The sequence below is a fragment of the Geotrypetes seraphini genome, chromosome 1 (genome assembly GCF_902459505.1).
Source record: "Geotrypetes seraphini chromosome 1, aGeoSer1.1, whole genome shotgun sequence".
In the NCBI taxonomy this organism is placed as follows: domain Eukaryota; kingdom Metazoa; phylum Chordata; class Amphibia; order Gymnophiona; family Dermophiidae; genus Geotrypetes; species Geotrypetes seraphini.
Genome location: NC_047084.1, coordinates 528,219,678 through 528,239,036, shown reverse-complemented (window position 1 = coordinate 528,239,036; position 19,359 = coordinate 528,219,678). Strand labels below are relative to the sequence as shown.

General features: G+C 40.7%; 1 protein-coding gene across 2 annotated transcripts in view; it reads left to right on the top strand.

Moving 5' to 3' along the window:
- PRR16 (proline rich 16) overlaps positions 1 to 2,383 on the top strand; it is a 529,700-nt gene extending 527,317 nt beyond the window's left edge. For both annotated transcript variants that reach the window (XM_033929031.1, XM_033929030.1), the window contains exon 3: positions 464 to 2,383. The gene's annotated coding sequence lies outside the window, so the exon portion shown is untranslated. The remainder of the gene's footprint in view (positions 1 to 463) is intronic.
- Positions 2,384 to 19,359: the final 16,976 nt, after the last annotated feature.

The window sequence follows — 19,359 nt, the reverse complement described above, 5'->3', positions numbered from 1 at the left end:
GTCTATCCCACTTATATACTAACGGATTCCAATATCCATATTCATAAATAAATTTTTTTAAAAAAATTTGTAAGATTTACAATTCAGCAAATTGAACAAAACACATTAGACATTATAATATATCAAACTGTTGTTTCAAATCCAGTCTTAATGGGAAAAGGATATTATCATCTCTTCATTTAGAAAAATGCTCTTACAAATAGATGGGTCTTTAAAGATTTTTTGATGGATTTAAAGTCTGCACATAATCTTAACGAACCATTTATTGCATTCCACAACCTTGGACCTGCTATAGAAATTGTTGCCATCCATGTTTTTCTAAATGTTTAAATCACTCAAATGTCCCTATGTCCTAATTTATGCACTGTTACTTTATTGATTTCATAGTTGCAAGCCAAGTCACCTGTAGTTTGTGTCTGACTTAATTTTTTTTTTCTGTTCTTTTTGCCCCCCTCTCTGACAGTTACTTCAGGCTGGGAGAATTTCTAAAGAAGCATGACTCTTAATTTCTTTGATGCCAGATTTTTCATGGTGGCTTCTTGCAGACCAAATTGGATTAAGATAATCAAGAATATGGTTCTTCGTGGAATGTCTGAGCCCTTCGGAGTCAGAGCACAAGGACGCAAAGCTGGTGTAATCGGCATTTATTCACCCTCCTTGGATCTGATAGCCCTGGGAAAATCCACAGCCTTAATTTCCATCAATACATAAAGCATCAGAAAATAGTCAGTGAAAATTATGACCTGAAAAAAAAATGTTTAACATCGGAGCAATCGAGGTATTATCACAAAGCCCGGCATAAACCGTGGAATTGGTGCCACAGGTGATTGCTGGAATGAAGGCTACATTAACATGGAGGTGAAACATTGAATTTAAAGAACTAAAGATCTCCGTCATTGTATGTGCATACATAAAGCCATATAGAAACAACAGCGATGACACTAATGCTTCAGAGGGGTTTTGCCTCTGCATCATTCAGGACTGCATCTTGCTGCACTTCTGCTCTTTGCACTGTCATTTCCATTCCGAGTAATGAGGCATACCATCACTTGCACAGATGGCCCTGTGTGATCCCAAACCACAGCCTATTCACTTTTTCTGGGGCTCATAGAAAGAAAATGACATGATTTTTTTCACTGCATAGCAGGGTCCTCTCCTTTAAAGAAGAGTGTCCTTCTTTTCACACATACACACAAAAAGGATATGAGTTATTCAAAAGAAAAGCATCGATATGGGCAACAAAAGTATAGAACTTTGCTATTTTTTACGTTTAGGTTTCTAAATTGAGTCCATTTTCTATCAATGGAACAGAGCAGCCAAGGAACACACATGAAGGAGCAATTCACACAGTGTTGTCTTCTGTGGCATTCATTCAGCCAGCCAAATTCAGCATCAGAAGCAAAACACTACCACAATACAAGCTATTTGTGTGAATTTATATTTAACGTTACCCTTTTTATATAGCCATTTAATCTATGCTTCGCAAAGGAAGGGGGACGTGGAATGGAACAAGCAGCATTTTTTTTTTTTTTTCCTAAACCAAATGTATTGCTCGTCATTTGCAGCCCTTGCTTCACATATTTTCATTAATCTCTCTGAAGAATGTTTATTTTTTTAATATGACAGATGTTTCTTGTCATGTCATGTCGATTTACAGACTGATAGCTTTAATATAAATAATGTACAAACTGTAAACTTACAAAATATATTTCTACTTGCAAATCTGTATAAATGAAGATATTTTTCACTACAAATTTCAGTAAACAGGTTATTTTGATATTTGCTGGTGGGTATATGGAATAAGACTGGGAGTACTGGAAAAAAAGCTAATGATTCTGTGGTCTGCATGCACTCTATTTTAGAAAACCCTAAGGACAAACATACTTACTAATTAATTAAGGGGCTAGTTATACTCAGTAGGAATAAAAGGTACCAGTACTCATCCAGGGCAACCTCATGGGTGGAGGATCACTATCTGTGGCTCCACTCCTAGGGTAGCCACACCCTCTCCCTTCTGCCCCAAGTCCATCTTTATCCTCTGCCTTCCCCTAATCTGACATTTACTCCTCCACTTTGAATTTAATATCTCCCACTCCTCTTCTTCCATTAACCCATCCCATCAACATCTCTCTCTCCCTCTCTTCTTTCTAGCCCCTTTCCCACAGAGTCCAACATTTCTCCTTTCTACCTCCTGTTCTCTTCACACTCACATACACACATACACTCTCACTTCCCCTTCTGTGAATCTAATCTTCCTTTTGGCTTTCCAAAAGTCTTCACCAGAGGCAGCGATTCCCAAATGCTGCCCTTTCACCTGCCCCAGTCTTTCTCTCTACCACAACCTGCCTCTCTGATGTACTTCTGTTTCCTCAGAGGTGGGGCTGGTGGCGGGGCAGCATTTAAGAATTGCTACCTCCTACAACTTTTGGAAAGCCAAAAGGAAGGTTAGACACGGGGAAGAAGGTTGGGGATGGAAGGGGGGGGGGGAGACCGCAGCCACTGAGTGTGGGGGAAGGGGGGAGGTGAGCAAGTAAAAAGGTGCTCGTATGCCATTCCAGTACATTATTGGCATAAAAAACCCTGGTTTTAGAAAAGGGAGTTACCATCTTAGCGTGTACTAACATCATTAATGTACATTCCCCCCTTTTAAAAAAAACTGTGACAGTGGATTTTAGCACAGGGTAGCGTGCTGAATGCTCTGTACTGCTCCTTCCTATGAGCATCACATAGCATTCAGCATGCCAACCTGTGCTAAAAACCGCTATTGCAGTTTTGTAAAAGGGGGTCCCACTGCATAAAATGGGAACTATGCTAAATTGTGAACATTAATACATGTTAGGAAGAAACAAAAAAAGAACTGCAGATGTGTACAAGATGCAGGCAAAATTTGTTGTGACAAATATAAATATATAAAAACCTTTTTACCAAACAATGGACCCGACACGGTCCGTGTTTCGGACAAACCTTCGTCGGGGGTCCAAGATGAAAAAAGATTTTGAAAAATATGCCACAAAAAATTGTAGAATAAAAATGTCATAAACCTTAGATCTCCCAAAGAAGCTCTCCTTTTTTCATCTTGGACCCCCGACGAAGGTTTGTCCGAAACACGGACCGTGTCGGGTCCATTGTTTGGTAAAAAGGTTTTTATATATTTATGTTTGTCACAATAAATTTTACCTGCATCTTGTACACATCTGCAGTTCTTTTTTTGTTTGTTCCTGGTTGGTTTTTTCTCCTGCAGACAAGGTTGGACCTTTTCTCCCTTTTTGTTGCATTAATACATGTTAGCATGCAGTAATGCAATACTGCAGAAGTGTCTTTTCATAAAACCAGTCCTAAATGAATTGCACATACCTGCAGAGCCCTATTACAGACTTTTTTTTTTAATGATGTAACTGCATAGCAAGATGTCTGCAAATGCCAGCTAGATCTTCAAAAAAATACAGCTGTAATTTTGACACGATGTAAACATGAAAATGAATGGTATACACACTGCACAGTGATTTTAAAAGCCCCAATCATAAGTCTGGTATTTCTTTTTATGTATTTATGTTTACATTTTAGTAAAATGTTTTCTTTATACTGAATGTGTAGTTTACCATATCTATATCACGTATTTTAATGGTGTATTATTTGTTATGTTCTCGTCTTTTATTGGAAAACCAAGCATGTAAACTGAACTTTATGAAGGCTGCTCCCAAAATTGCAGCTTTCACGAGACAATTATTAGGTTCCGATGAACATTTTTTACTATATTGTTTCGAAAGTAGATATCCATAGCCTACCCCCTCCCCTAAAAAACAAAAACAAAACTGTTGCATATGATATAAAAATGCAACTCCAAAACTTCCTTTATTTCCCTGGTGGTGAGATATCTGTTGGCACTCAGGCCCCGATGCTCAAAAGCTTTACTTTACGTGTTGTGTAGCCAGCCTTAATTGAATGGCAGCTCAGTCTTCGATATTCAAGTTTTCTGGGGTTTCTACCAATCACAGCCACCGAGAACCCCATGCAAATGCTTTACAAGGATGCCATTAGCATGAAAATTTGCACTCCTTGTAATGCTTAGAAGAGAATACCCACCCACTGGTGTAGCAAGGGGGGGGGTTTCACCCCGGACGTGGTCTTTGTAAAGGGGGCAGGCATCTGTCCTCCCCCCCTACCCGCCACCTTCCCTTTCCTCATATCTCTTTAATTTTTCCTGCACGAACAGCATTACGAACTTGCTGCTCACATTGGTGCCTCCCCTCTCTGATGTCACTTCCGGGCTCCCTGCCTAGGAAGTGACATCAGAGGGACAGCCGACATGATGCGGGCAGCAAGTTCGTGTTATTGCTTTCACCTGGAAAATTGAAAAGGTGCAGGGGAAGTGAAGGAGGACACACACATGGCAGGAGGGTCAAGAAGGAGCGGGGGAGTAGGGGAAGAGGGCAGGGGAGGGGTGCCACCACCCTTGGTGCCTCTTACCTTCGCTGCGCCACTGCACCCACCTCTTATCAGGCAACATTTTCTGGCAGGTCTGGAGCTGCTGGTAGCTGTTTGTGCATGTGTTGTGTAAGTGTATGCCCTGCGCCTGTGGTCAGAACATTGATGTAAGGTGTGAAACATGCACTCAAACAACACACTCGCAACAGCTGCGTCCATATTGCTTGTGAAAACAAAAGGAAAAAAATTAAAACAAAAAATAAACATTAGTAGCTCTGGCAGATCAAGAAACTGTACTGGGCCTGAGCAGAAGAGCTGTACCTACCACTTAGCTGTTGTGCACTGGCGCCAAGCGTAGACCCCCTCCCCCCCCTTACAGTTACAGTTATTTTATTTGATATACTCCCATTTTTAACAACAAAGTTAAATCGGAAAATCTGAACAAATAGCATGCATCTGATTTGCATGCTATTTGTGCTGAGCATGCCCCGGAAAATGAAAATCACTCCCAACCCTATATCTTTTACCCTGATTGCCAGAGCTTTGTACATCTTGCCCTCAGTTTGAGCCACTTGGAAGTAACATTGCACACTTATTGAAAAGATGAGTCAATGGACAAAGAAAAGTGTTGAGCCTGACCAGAAACAGGGGTGTGCAATAGATAGGGGTATTTCTCTTAAGTATTCTAGTCATTTAGGTGCATATGTGAAAACATCCATGGCAGTGACAATAATTTGGCCACACAGTGTTTTATAAGTACCCATCTATCTGTGATGGTGTGTACTTAGCAGGTGGGGTTAACGGTGTCAGGTCAAAAGCGCGCCGGGACAAAGGCGCGAGCAGACAACTGAGCGCAACGTGGAACCGCGCACCAAAGAAAATGACTGTTTTAAAGGGCTCTGATGGGGGGTGTGGGGGGGAACCCCCCACTTTACTTTATACAGATTGCGCCGCGTTGTGGGGGGTTTGGGGGTTGTAACCCCCCACATTTTACTGAAAATTTCACTTTTTCCCTAAAAACAGGGAAACAGTTAAGTTTCCAGTATAATGAGGTGGGTTACAACCCCTCAAACCCCCCACAACGCCGCCGCGATCTGTATTAAGTAAAGTGGAGGGGTTCCCCAACAAAACCCCCAGTCGGAGCCCCTAAAAACACTCTTTTTCTTCGGAGCGCTTCCATCTTGCGCTCAGTTGTCGGCGCGCGCCTTTGTCTTCGGCGGTTTTGTCTATGAACCGGGGTTAACATAATCATCATAACATCATACTTCTTAACCGCGTAACCATGAGTTCTACGCAGTTTACAAAAGATTATAAACTAAAAACAATTTAAGAATGACAGAAAGAAATTATTTGACCAAGTATTTTGAAAAGAAATAAGTTTTCAGTTGAGTTCTGAAAGGCTTATAAGAACAGGCTCCAAGCAATAACAATCAAAATTCTCTGTCGTGTGAAGAAGCTGCTTGGAATGCTAAAGTATGGAACAGAAATTTCTTACTTTTACAGCCCTGTACTGACGGAAAGGTGAATAGTGTGGAGTGACGATGTTCCTATAATGGACTTTATTAAAAATGTCAAAGTTCAAAAGTACAATAATATAATCCACTCAAAGATAAATAATCCACATAAAAACCTAACGGACCTAGTCCGCTGAAGGCATGGGACCCACCATTATATTATTGTACTTTTGAACATTGACATTTTTAATGAAGTCCATTTTAGGAACATCGACACTCCACACTATTCACCTTTCCGTCAGTCAGTGGTTTCTCCTATTTTTTTCTCTGTGGCTTTCCTGAGGTCAATTTTATTTGCTTTGCAAAGGTGAATAAGGCATGAGACTTTCTACTATTTTTATATGATGCTAGAGAGAATCTATTAACCATATAAAACGGAGCGGTACCATTCATGGCCTTATTGCAAAAGCAACCCAACTTAAACAAAACATGAGCCTCCAATGCAATTCACAATAAAAAGAAGTCACATGATCATATTTTTTTTAAGACCGTAGATCATTCTAACCGCTGTATTCTGAATCAGTATGAGTCGAACCAAGTCTTTCTTAGGAATTATTAAATACACAATATTACACGTGACAAAGTTTTTTGACAAGATGTACACTCACATTAAAAAATGTAGAGAATGTGAGGGGCAGCTGAAAAGTTCTCAGCCCAACTAAGAAGAGAATGATGTGGAGCCAAGAAAATTACAAGTTATTCCACGCTTTTCTTGACACCTTGTTTCAATGAGGCAAATGTATCTAGCAAATGGGTCCAGGCAGAGGGAAACCAAGCCATTCTGATGTCACTGATGAGGTTGGCTCTTAGGCATTGGTGGAATGAGGAATTATGACATCACAATATGAGGGGCTGCTGAAAAGTTCTCAGCCCAACCAAGAAGAGAATGATGTGGAGCCATGAAACACAATTTATTCCACATTTTTCTTAACACTTTTTGTTTCATTTCATATCATTGAAACAAAAAGTATCAAGAAAAGTGTGGAATAACTTGTTAAGTTTCATGGCTCCACATCATTCTCTTCTTGGTTGGGCCCCTCATACTATAAAATGCATACATATCTCCCTAGTCAAGGTGCAAACAATTATACCTGTGCTATGGCTGACATAAGTGCTTATGCCAAACACATAGACAGGTTTATACCTGCTTACACTATTATTCTAGAAAGGGAAGTAGGTGCCCCTTTATAGAACTGTTCTCATAATGGCAAATCTATAACAGGGCACCGGGTAGGAGTCTATTCAATAGAACATAAGCATTTTCTTTCCTTTTAGAATGCTAGCATAACAACAAAAAATACCTGCCTATAAGTTAGGGGTGAGCGCTCATGCCAGCCATAGAACTGGAGTCAGTGCAAATGTACTTAAGTGTCAGAGATTCGTGTATAACTTATACTATTCCAGTATATATATATGCAAGTGTAAGATCCACCCATGCTCTGCCCAGACTCTGCCCATGGGTATATCTGTTTGTAACGTGCTATGTTTCAAGAGACAACCAGGAGAAACTGCCTTCACAAGAGTGAGAGACACAAAAACAACAACGAAGGAGACCAGATGGTGCTCAATCCATTTATTAATAAACCAGACTTGGCACGATCGTGTTTCGGCCTCAAAAGGCCTGCCTCAGGAGTCTTGATTAATTGATAAAACCAAATTAATTGATTAAATCCAATTAATTGATTAAATCCAAAATATGTCCAAATTTTATTATAAGATCTCTTTTAAACTCTCACACTCCGTTTCCTACTTGCATTCTCTACTAGGTGGAAACTTGGAGCCCATAACATACTTAACACACACACATTTATAGAATAGTGCTTAGGCAGAATTTGGGCATGTACACCTGGATGTTGCATACATACAATACACACGTGTAGGCCATTATGCTTCTTATATGCATATAGTAATTGGCACATAACTTCTAATATGGACTCTGTAGAATTGCAGTATAGTATACATTATTGTGAAATAGCGCACACGGATGATGATTTAGGAGAAAAACCTGACTTTTAGGCCCAGATTCTCTAACTGGAGCCATTGTCAGAAGCCACCTTAAAAGCGGCCGCCGATTGTGTGTCAATTACATGACGGTTACAGGGTTTTCCCGGCCTACATTTCTTGCGCCTACCTTTGAGGTGAATTGCACCTCCATAGGCACTTTAGACCACCTAACACCACATCTGGCATTAGTCATGGTCACAGTGGCAGTAGGCGGCCAAAAGTGCCAACAGAGCCATGATTCCGGCACGGATTTTAAAGACACCGGTAGGTGCCTTGAAACTCCGTTAAAAACATAATTTAATTAATTGGCTTTAAAAAAAAAACAAAAACTGAGCTTGGGTGCCTACTGGCACCTACAAAAAACAGCGTCGTTTAGAGAATGCGGGCCTTAGGGGGGGGGGTTCATGCCATTTTGGATTAAAATAACATGAAACAATGCAGGGAATGCCCTTGATATTTGTCATGCCACTTCAAATGAATGTACATCACTAACCAATACATTTTCTGCAGTAGTCCTTAAAGAGGTATGCAAAAATAAATTGAGGACTAAAGTTGTCTCAATAAACATGATATTTAAAAAAAAAAAAAGTGAATATTAAAAGGGTCCTTTATTAAGCTGTGGTAAGCACTAAGAAGACCATAAGAATAGCCTTACTGGGTCAGACCAATGGTCCATCAAGCCCAGTAGCCCATTCTCATCGCCAATCCATAGTACCTGACCAAAACTCAAGGAGTAGCAACATTCAATGCTACCGATCTAGGGCAAGCAGTGGCTTCCCCCATGTCTTTTTCAATAACAGACTATGGACTTTTCCTCCAGGAATTGTCCAAACCCTTCTTAAAACCAGCTACACTATCCGCTCTTACCACAACCTCTGGCAATGCGTTCCAGAGCTTAACTATTCTCTGAGTGAAAAAATGTCCTCCTATTGGTTTTAAAAGTATTTCCCTGTACCTTTGGGTGTCCCCTAGTCTTTGTAATTTTTGACGGAGTGAAAAATCGATCCGCATGTACCCGTTCTACTCCACTCAGGATTTTGTAGACTTCAGTCATATCTCCCCTCAGCTGTCTCTTTTCCAAGCTAAAGAGCCCTAACCTTTTTAGTCTTTCCTCATACCGTAGGACATGCTCAGGTGACCTTTGGTAATTTGGGGATTGGCACGTGCTTCCTATGTGCTAACAAAAAAAAAATTTTTTAGCATGGGGATGTGTTTGGGGATGAAGAGCAGGCATGTCCTGCACCAATGGTTAGTGCATGGATATTGCTATGCGTTCTTCAGTTAGCACAGGATTAGCACAGAAGCCCCCGCCGCCCACAAAATAAGTGCCAGTAAGAGCTCACATGCTAATAGCCACACACGAATTGGGAAATGAGTGTATGGCTACTAATGGGGAAAAATAAATTATGGCCATTTAAATGCCACGTTAGAAGTGGCCTCAGCATGCGGCAAACCCTTATGCTAAAAATACTACAGGCCAATTTCTAGGCACAGCTTAGTAAAAGGGCCCCCAAATGGTTTATTTGCATTCCTGCTATTCAGTTGTTCATAAATATCATACCTAGATAGTTCCCACCAAACTTTCAATTGAGAATAACAGATTGCATTGAACATATGATGCCATTGAATAAGGGATGTGAGTTCAGGTTCTTGGACCAAGTCAAAAGTGTGATTCATTAAGATATCAAAAACAAAAGAGGTGGGGGGCAATAGTCTCTGGATGATGCAGGGAAAAATATTGAAATATAATTAAAATATGTGCTTCTTCTATCAAACTGCGCTAGCAGTTTTTAGCACAGAGAGCTGCGCTGAATGGTCCGCACAGCTCCTGTCGCTCATGAGAACTCTATGAGCGTCAGGAGCAGCACGGGCCATTCAGCACGGCTCACTGCACTACAAACAGCTAGTGCAGTTTGATAGAAGAGGCAGAAAAAAGAACACAAAAGCTAAGAACCATAGAAACGCATTAAATAAACCAATATGAAAATGCATGGACACTCATCCCTCAATATTCGCGGGGGTTAGGGCCAGAGCCGGCCCGCGAATATTGAAAATTAGCGAATAACTTTTGGGCCGGCTCTGACCACCCCCACCTCCCTCCTTAACTTGATTAATAGCCAAAGCTGCAGCCAAGTGCACCGGACCTTACCTGGTGGTCTAGTCCAAAATGGCTGCCGCGAGTTCCCGTAGTCTCTCGAGACCACCAGGTAAGGACTGGGGAGGTGGGGGCGATTCCGGTTTTAGGAAATCGCGAATAATTGAAATTGTGAGTCTTAAAACCGCGAATCAGGAGGGGAAAGTGTAATACAAAGAGGCAAGTGTACACACAATGAACCAGTTGTAATCACATGAATGTGTGAGTCAGTTATAATTCATTAAGATATCCCATTAGAATGGCCCTTTTTCCTAACAAGAACATTGTTTATGTTTCTACTTGGCCTATTGGTTAATCCTGCCCTGCCTCTTGCTGCTACCTGCCCCCTCCCCCGGTTCAATAGTTCCACTTCTTTTTTTGGGCTACAAATTAAGTCCTGCCTATTATGTCTTTCACTTTGTCTAGTTGTCAGGGTGTATTGTTTTGCTTTGCATTTATGCCTCTTTGGAAGCAGATCTAAATGTTCACGTGTGAAAATACACCGAATTGCATACATTTTATAATGAACATGCATAAATCATAATTCTTCATACATTGTACCCAACCTAGGGTTACCATATTCATGAAGTAAAAAAAAGAGGACACATGACCCTGCCCCCCCCCCCACCTTTTACCTATTTAGTCCCCCTTCCCATCTTCTGTACCCTTTTAGTGCTTCTCTATTTCCCTTTCTTCAATTCCCCTGTGGGTGCTTCTTTCTCTCTCTCTCTCTCCTCTATTCCCCTCCTTGTGGGTGCTTCTCTTTCTCTCTATATAACTTCCTTTCCCCACAGGTTCTTCTCTCTCTCTCTCTCTCTCTCTCTCTTTTTCTTTCCCTCCCCAAGGGACAGTGCTTATCTCTCTTTCTATGGTTCTCCCCTGTCCCCCACCTGCCTTCTCACTAAAATTTAATTTTTGGGCCAGCTGGCAGCAGCATCAATTTGAGCCTGCTGCTGTCAACCTGCTCTGGAAGTTGCTTTTCTGAAGCATCTCACCCACCCAGGAACGGGAAGTCACTCCAGAGAGAAGGCTTCTGGGGCAGGCTGATGGCAACAGACTCATCTCACTGCTGCTGTTGGACGGCCTGAAGATTAAATTTCAGCAGAGCTGGAGGTAGGTTAGGCACAGGGAAGAATACCCCAGACAGGAAAGAAAGCCATCTGGACACCTGGAAAGCCCTCTAAAAAGAGTACATACTTACACCAAAGTCAAGCATAAATATGCTATTATGTAAACTGTACAATGGGATATAGGCAGAAATCAGAAAGCCCATCCTACCCCCCACCAACCAACATATGATGGCTCACTCAGACTCAGTCCAAAAGAGATTGACAGTGATAATTTTAACAAACTTCAGAGAAGATTCAAGTATTTGAACATGGGTTATTCTTTTTTGCTGACCCCACAATTCAATTTGACTACAGTGTATATTTATCATTTTGAAAATTATTAGACAATGTATATATATATATATATATATATATATATACTAGTCTTTAAGCCCGTTACATTAACGGGTGCTAGAATATATGTCTGTCTGTCTTTCTTTCTCTCTCTCTCTCTCTCCTTGGCTCCCTTTTTCTGTCTGTCTTTCTGTCCCTCTCCCTAATAAACTAAACAACTTCAATGGTAAGAACAACAAAGTTAAATTGGCAGGAGAGGTAAACAACATTGCCAATGCAAAATTAAACTACCCAAATATGGTATCACATACTATTGTTATTTTGTTTACTCCCTGGAGAATTCTGCAAATTCTGCATTATTTGTAGTATTTTTGCACAGAAGTTTTCTATAAGGCCTGAAATTCTCTCCTTCCTTTTTCCTCCTCAGGCTCCAGCCTCCCAGTTCTCTCTACAAACCCAGCAAGAACTCTAATTCTGTCTGTCCCAAAATCTTCTCCAGCATGCAGTACTCAAACCGGTCGTTCTTTCTTCCCTCTAGACATACTCTGACCTCTAATTCTTCCCCCCCAGACATACACTCCCACTTCTTATTCTTTCTCCTCCTGTTCCCAGGTATCATTATATCATTTCCCTTGGCACACAGTCACGCTTGATCTCCTCCCCCTCCCAAAACACACCAGTAGAATACTTTCACCTTTTTCTGCCACCTCTCCCATCCATATGACGAATATTATGCTTTCTCTGCTCACCTCTCATTCTTCTGGTGCACCCTCCAAAATCCCCAATGAAACACATTCAGCGTAGTTGCAGCATTTCCCCCACCCCTTCCCTTCTCTTACCGCGATCTTGCCTGCTCCGTTCGGCCCCTCCCCCGCGTTCTGGCCTTCTGCGATCTGGCTGCTCCATTCAGCAGGAGTCCTCTTATTTGTCGGCCCCCTCTTCCCTTCCCTTCCCTTCCCATGGTCTTGAGCTTCGGTCTGGTCGCTCGCCTTGCCGTTTTTTTTAGTTGAAAGACGCGGCGGTGGTTCCTCTCATGATCCGCACCTGCGTCGAAAGTCCGACGCAGACGGGGATCGTGAGAGGAGCCACCGCTGCGTCTTTCAACTAAAAAATGCAATATGGCATCCGTGTTGCAGGAAATCGTGCGAGTTGGCGAGAGCCGGGGACCACCTCAAGCGCTGTGTTGGGGGAGTAGGCAGGCGCGGGGACCGGGATGCACGCTTTAGAGATCGAGTTGCCGCCATTTGAAAGCCGCCGCCGCAGCCATGAGTACAAAGCCAGTAGGTGGTGATGTAAAACCCGCGCATGCGCACTCGTATTTTCGCGACAGATCAGGGAACACGTTTTTTTTAGTGCGCATGTGCGGCCTATCAATTTATTATATTAGCTCTCTCTATATATATACACGATGGGGTGCTGAAAAGTTCTCAGCCCAACCAAAAAGAGAATGACATGGATATGGTTCAATGATCTGACACAATATCAAAATATAGAATTTCATTTCTGAAAATTGTCACTTAACAAAATAAGATAACACTCTTTTCAGCTACGGTGGCAAAATAACGCTCAGAATTTAGGAAGTTGATTGGTTGGGCTGAGAACTTTTTCAGCATCCCCTCATGTACACATACATGTCTTCCTCATCTGCCATGACAAAATATACAAAGTTTTTCCTCTCACTATGACCCAACAATGAAGACTATGGCAGTCCAACTGCAGGTTCAGAAATATTGATGCATGAGCTTCACAAGAATCAGCACAGTGTTGCCATGTCTACTTCTTGGGAAGAAAAAGAGTCAGTCTCAGTACTTTTCAATCACCCTCACTCATGTAAGAGGAGGTGCTGTAAAGTTCTCAGCCCAACCAATCAACTTCCTAAATTCTGAACATTATTTTGCCACCGTAGCTGAAAGTGTTATCTTATTTAATTAAGAGGCAATTTGCTGAAACAAAATTCTCTGTTTTGATATTGTTTCAGATCATTGATTGAACCATAGCCATGTCATTCTCTTCTTGGTTGGGCTAAGAACTTTTCAGCACCCCCTTGTGTGAGTATTTTTCTTTTTTTGCAAAACATACAGCAGGGCCAGAGCAAAGATATTAGGCAACCTTCTACCTTACTTCCCTTCAATTAGATATCAGGTCCTTAGGCCCTTAGGATTTTGAAAATGAACTCATCATGATTTCCATAAAAACTCATTCTCCAAAGAATCCTTTAAAAATGCATAATTGGATAAAAACAGAGTGATTTTATAAGTAGGTTCCAGCAGTTGAGCATGGGTGAAGGGGAAGAGACAGCAGATGATATAGATGGGTAGGCTGAATGGGCCATATGGCCTTTACCTGCCGTCATTTTCAATATTTCTATGTTTATAAGTGCTGAGACAATTGTCACTTAAACACCATTCTATAAGGTGAGGCATAAGTGTCGGCCCTAATTATAAGGGAAAAATAGTACAAAAAAGGAGAAAGATTAACCACTAGTAACTAGATCCACAAAAGGTTAATCTATTGAGCAAAAAGCCATCTAATCAGATGATATTAATCAAAATGAAGGAAAAGATCTCAGACTTGCCACTCCCAGGATCATAATAATATCATCCAGATATGAAATGTGGCGTGGGTATCTTTCATTGATCAAAAAACCTTCATATTTGAATTTTTGACTTAATTCATCAGTATTCAATATTCAATGTTCAATATATGTAAATATTTAAACCACTCCACAAATAATATATTTTTTTGGTAGTTTTTCTTAAAAAAATAAATAAATAGATATTTTTTTTATAATTTTTCAAAGAGCTGTGCAAACAAGCATTTTGCAAAATTGTTCAAATAGCAATTATCAAGTGGCTAGTGCAATAACTGACCTAATAGGTGCAAAAAAGCTGTGCAAAGAGCAAATGTAACATCAAATAAAGCCAAATGCTGACACTTATCTTATTAACTTGATGTTAAGTTATGATAGATTATTGAACAGCGGCCTGAGCTATGTCGCTGCTTCAGCCCCGTATATCATGTCCAACGGGAACCCGTTTCACCGCGGTCAGGCAGCTTCCTCAGGGTTTTAGATAAACGGGCAGATAAAGACATAAAAAGATAGATAGTTAGAATTTAGATTCATAGAACTAACCATCATATTTAAAACACAGCTTACTTACTATTAACGTAAATCTTTCCGGTTGTTGTTACACAAACCCACAGTAAAAAAAATGGCGCTTATAAGCATAAGACGCTAGCACATGCGCAGTGAAGGAAACTGTCATGATGTTCTGATTGGCTGAATAGTTCCCTTTACTGAATAAGCAACAGAATCAGCAGTATCAGCAAATAGGGTCAACGGATTCTATCTTTATACCCTATTTTTGATCAAAAATTCATCCAAGTCAAAAACGCCTAGAAAAAGAACTTTTGGGTGTGGGAGGGGCCAGAAAAGTGATGGACTGGACACCCAGACATGGCATCAGAGTAGTGGGATACCTTCCAGGGCACTGCTGTGAACTTCACATAGGGTTCACTGCTGTGAACTTCACATATAAACATCTCACCACAACTCCCTTATAGGTCATGGTGAGTCCCCCAAAACACCCCCAGAACCTACTAGACCCACCTATCTACCACCCCAATAGCCCTTATGGCTGGAGATACCACTTATATGGCAGTACAAAAGGATTTGGGTGGGTACACATGTTTCACCATGAATGCAGTGATCAGAGTAGCTTATGGGCCTGGGTCCTCCTCTCCATGGGTCCACCCCCAATACCACTTAAGCCACCTCTGTGCAGCTCTACTAGGCTTTCTTATGCCAGGCTGCCAGGTGCTGATGTTCTGGAGGCAGAAATGTAAAGTTGTTATTACAATTTTTATGGGGGTGGGGGTGGGGGTCTGTACTTTGTGTCTGTAGTGCTTATCTGGTCACTTTGGATAACTTCTGTGGACTTAGACCTAGTTTTAGATGGCCTAAGTCACAAGGTCTAAGTTCCGTCTAGGCAGTGTTGTAAAACTTTTGGTTATACATGCAGTACGACTAAGTCTAGAACGGTCCACGTCCCACCAAATTCCAAACCTCAATACTCCTCCTGAAATGCCCCTTTTAGCTCTGGGCGTACTGCAGCACTGTGAAGGCCTAGTCATTTTTAGATACGTCTAAAACCCAGTTTGATTATCGCCACTTGTGTTACTGATCGTCCAAGTGCCGATTTAGGCCAGTTTTTAGACGTATTTCTGTTTCGATTATAAGCTCTTTAACTTATACAATACAATAAGTTCCGCATGTTATACGACATGCTTAGAGCCTCTTTTACATAGCCACAGTAGTGCTACTGTCATGATAAACACACCAAAGCCCATAGGAATTAAATGGTCTTCAGTGCATTTACTGCAAGCTTTGTAAAAGAGGCCCTTAGATATGCCCATTTATGCCTGCCATTGACCTGGAATAAAGGGTCATGCCCACACACAGGTTCGCCAATGCCAACTTACGCTAGTATTCTAGGACAGCATCTTGGCGCACAGATGCCATTATAGACTTGACACTCAGTGTGTGATATTGGTGTGTCTAACTTGAGGCACCAAGTTAGAAAATCACTCCCAGTACTTTTAAACATTAAACCTCATTTCATGTGTGTACATGATATCAAATGAGCGATTTATTTTGAAAACCATTTACGCTAGTAGATATAGCAGGTTAGTTGAATGTTGCACATGCTCCATGCAGCTAGAAGTACATGTTGATGGCATTTTGAAGTTATGTGCTTATCACAATTTAATATTGTGCTTTAAATTTAGGGAAAGGGATTTGATATACCGCTTGGACAAGGTGTATTAAGCGGTTTGCAATCAGGTACTCAAGCATTTTCCCTATCTGTCCCGGTGGGCTCACAGTCTATCTAATGTACCTAGGACAATTGAGGGTTAAGTGACTTGTTCAGGGTCACAAGGAGCAGTACAGGGTTTGAACCCACAATCTCAGGGTGCTGAGCCTGTAGCTCTAACCACTATACCACACTCTCCTACTCTAATGCAGATGTGCTTTGCTGCCCCCCTCCCCTTGTTGACTACCTAGTTTGCTTATGGTTAAGCTGGCCCAGAAACATATGGGACATAGTCTATGGTGTACAGTCCTCATGATACAGCTTCTTTTGAATTATTATCTCCAAAGCCTAGAGCTGATTTATAATAGAACTTTGAACACTGGAGTATAATTAGTCTATGTCCAAAGATTTGGGCTGTAAAAAAACAGGACTTTTAGGTGTCTAGACATTCTATTATTCCATTATTTATTTATTTATTTTTGCATCATTCTAAAGATAAATCAGTGACACATTTATTGGGCTGTCATAGTTTCTAGAAAAAGATTAATACTGGAGCCCTTACATTCAAGACTAAAGAGATATGGAGTAGAGAATGACACGGTGACAAGATTCATCACCATAACCGTCTCCGCGGATAACCATGGGAAGCCATCTCCATGTCATTCTTTAAGGAGAGAGGGAAGAATCAGAGTATGAAGGGGTGCAACCACTGACCCTCAAGCCTTGCATTGAAGAATGTTGGTGTAGAAGGACTGAGGTTGAGATAGACATTAAAGAATGACAGTTTCTATAATTTTAAAGTAAATGTTTTAAACTGGTATTAATAGTTTTAATTGTATTATGTAATAGAAACTGTGTTCTTTTCTTTCCTGTTTAAAATGGAGTTTTTTTATATATTTGGAAAATTACATTGTAAACTGCTTTGATCCTTTTTAGCCATATAGCAATAGAGAAAGATTTTTAATAAACATATTGTGATGTCATAATGCCTCATTCCACCAATGCCTAAGAGTCAAGTTTATCAGTGATGTCACAATGGCTTCATTGTCCTATACTTGGCTCACATAAGAATCAGAGTATGAATGGGCACAGCCACTGACCCTCAAGCCTTGCATCGAAAAATGAAAGACAGAGGCTAAGGTAGACACTAAAAAATGACACGGGATTTTTTTCCTGTGGTTATCCGTGGGAAAGGTGATGAATTTTGTGACTGTGTCATTCACTAATATGGAGGGCAATTGATAAAGAATGCCTAGAAAATGCCCCTTAGACACTGTTCTAAAAAAAGGAAGGTAGGCATTGGATTTATATATGCAAATGTGCGGTTAGGGCGCTTACACCAATTATTGATTGTTAACAGCTTGCAATCAATTTATTGGCATGCAGATCTCAGGATCATGAGTAAATTTGGGTGCCATTTATAGAATCTGTGGGTTAATGATCAAATTTCACAGTCACACAGTACATGATGGCAAATAAAGATCCACATGGATCATCTAGTTTACCCAACAAGGTGGCAAGAGCTGCACCCACCATTCTGCACAGGTCCCGATCACCCATGTATATTGAAATGCTTGCATCATATCAGAATATTAGGTCTATTTTGGATAAAGATCAGTAGATCAAATTTTAATAAACTTGAAATTTGACACATGATTCCATGTTTAATGAGAGAACGCTGGCTACTGATCTCGCATAGGGTTACATTTAGGATTATTCTCGTAACATTTAAGACCCTTTGCCCAGGGCTACCATTCTGTTTGTATAACCATTTCTTATACCCCCTGCTAGGACTTGGAACCTAAGAAGAGAACCTGTTTGTGGTACTAGCACCAGCTAGAGCTCGGCTGGAGTGTACGAGGAGGTGCTGAAACGTTCTCAGCCCAACCAAGAAGAGAATTACATGGATATGGTTCAATCAATGATCTGAAATAATGTCAAAACTTAGAATTCCTACAAATTGACACTTAATGAAATAAGATAACGCTTCAGCTACAGTGGCAAAATAACACTCAGAATTTAGGAAGCTGATTGGTTGCACTTTGCTGCCCCTCCTTGTTGACCACCTAGTTTGCTTATGGTTAAGCTGGCCCAGACACATATGGGACATAGTCTATGGTGTACAGCCCTCATGATCCATTTTCCACATCTGCGCATAGGAGATTGTGAATGTACATCACCGAGTGTACTAGAATTTGATCAAGGCTGAAGGAGAAGTTAGAACATTGAGGGTGAACCAAGAGATAAGGATCAAAGCAGCTGATACAAATTGGTTTTTTTAGAAGACGGGCATAGGCATCTTTCAGATACAGCTTCTTTTTCAGCACCCTCTTGTATTTTATTGATTGACCCCTTTACTGAGGAGCTCTCTGCCATAGCACATTTATTTTTTTTATCCTCTTTGATAAAGTTTAAAACACCATTGAAAATATATCCGTATGCCCTTGCTTTTCAGGGCACTTAAGGGTCTTGAGGCTTTGGGACATAGGATATGGAAGGATGTTACTTCATTATTTACTCTTATTAACTTTGCTGGATCTTAGTGATTCTATTCTGCAATATTATATTCACCCCTCCCCCTTATTGATTAGATTGTAAATCACTTTTATGGTGTGCAAACAACAGCATAGAAAGTCTGTAATAAACATAAACACAAGTGATTCCTATCTCAGATTTATGGTGTATTCTGATGAGCATAAAATTTCACACTTAGACATTTTGCTCATTTCATCATCCCACCAGTCTACAATTCACACTGATGTTCTATAATGCACATCCTCACAGACAAAAGGAAATTTTTCCAGCAGGGCAATTTTAACAGTTGATATTTCTGTGCTCAGAAGTAGATCAAAAGCACAATATTTGAGTGGAAGTTTCTTAAAACATAGACACCCTCAGCATTGTGTAGGCAGAGCTATGAAAAGAGTCAGATGCTCCCATTCTAAGTAACAAGGTTGAAGATAAAGATATTTGATGTACATCCACAGATAGCATACGCTCAAATAAAAATGAATTGTTCAGACAACCAGAATTAACACTACAGTACTTAATGATAAGAAATGCAT